The following is a 1,608-nucleotide window of genomic DNA, read 5'->3' as shown; positions in this document are numbered from 1 at the left end:
TTTCTCTTCAATTTATTCTCTCCATTGCAATTCCAATTTTAGAATTTATTCTCGCCATTTTAATTTAAGTATTAGCATATTCCAAATCATTTCCCCCATAAATCCAACTACCCATTTACAAAATTAATTTTATATATAATTAAAATCCACCTCCTCGTGGGATCGACACTCGTCACCATTAGTCTATACTACAATAGATTCGTGCGCTTGCGAGTACATTAAAATTTGCACAACAAGTTTTTGGCGCCGTTGCCGGGGAGGTAAGTAATTTTAATTCATAGAATTAATTTTTGTGAATAATTTCTTTTATTTGTTTTATTGTATTTTTTTTTATTATTAAAAAAAAAAAGTGAATCTACATTTAAAGGTTAGTATTTCTTTTCTTTTTCTCTTCTTTAAAATTTTGTAATTTAATTTTCCATTTATTTTTCTTTGTAATTTTTTTTGTTTATCTTATTAATTTAATTTTTAGTTAATTTCTTTCACGTATTTATTTTTGTGTATTTTTATAGAAAGGTTGTAATAGCGCAATAAGGTTAGTATCGTAATTTCTTCCTCTTCTTTATTTTTATTTGTTTTGTTTGCATCTTTATTTTTATTTTATTTATTTTGCATGCATGGTCGTAGGTCATTATTACCTAATCTTGAACCTATAGACCTTGAATTAGAAAAAACACTTCGCACACACAAACACGTTAAAAATAAAATGGATTTACAAGCACCACAGGAGAGGCCATTTAAGGACTATTTTAGTCCCTTAGCTAATTTGAGCACGTCATGCATAAGATACCCAAATGTAGCTGCTAGGAGTTTTGAATTAAAACCTAGTGTGTTAAATTGTCTCCCTACATTTTATGGCCTAGAAAATGAGGATCCATATAATCATTTGAACGATTTTCATGCCATTTGTCAAACATTCAAATATGAGAATTTTTCAGATGATGATGTTAAACTTAGACTATTCCCATTTTCTTTAAAAGATAGAGCTCGTTCATGGCTTAATACATTGCCTGCTAATAGCATTGCATCATGGGAACAAATGGTTACAAAATTTTTGAATAAATATTTCCCAGTACATAAAACCAATGCTATTCGCAGGGAAATCTCGGAGTTTACCCAGAGAGAGGACGAGCAATTTTTCGAAACATGGGAGCGATTCAATGGGCTACTCTTGAAGTGTCCACATCATGGGTACGAGAAATGGCACCAATGCCAATACTTTTTGGAGGGATTATTGCCGAATGTGCAAGAATGGCTAATGGCAACAAGTGGAGGAGAGCTAATGTCAAAAAGTGCATCAGAAATTTGGGAATTCTTCCAGCGACAAGCAGATAATTCCCAACAACGGAGTCGATCACTTAGGACTACTAGAAGAATTAAAGGAGTGAATGAGGTTCAAATTGACGAATCAACTTCAGGAATCAAAGAAGTCAAGGAGATGGTTGAAGGTCTTGCTCGACAAATAGCATCGTTATCGACTGCTAAATCAACAGAACCACATGACCAGGACTCATACTCAGATCAAGCCAATGCCATAGGTGTAATGAGAAAGCCATCAAATTACAACCCATACTCCAACACATATAACCCTGGATGGAGAGACCACCC

At 33.4% G+C, this 1,608-nt stretch overlaps 1 non-coding gene across 1 annotated transcript; it reads right to left on the bottom strand.

Moving 5' to 3' along the window:
* Positions 1-1,090: 1,090 nt before the first annotated feature.
* On the bottom strand, positions 1,091-1,194 carry LOC112097125. Its single transcript, XR_002904782.1, has one exon. It is a non-coding gene; the product is annotated as a small nucleolar RNA R71 (small nucleolar RNA).
* Between the last annotated feature and the right edge of the window lie 414 nt (positions 1,195-1,608).

Source organism: Citrus clementina, unplaced genomic scaffold (assembly GCF_000493195.1).
Source record: "Citrus clementina cultivar Clemenules unplaced genomic scaffold, Citrus_clementina_v1.0 scaffold_7, whole genome shotgun sequence".
NCBI classification, from domain to species: Eukaryota; Viridiplantae; Streptophyta; class Magnoliopsida; order Sapindales; family Rutaceae; genus Citrus; species Citrus x clementina.
The sequence above is the reverse complement of the archived record's forward strand: the minus strand, read 5'-3'. Positions and strand labels throughout refer to the sequence as shown.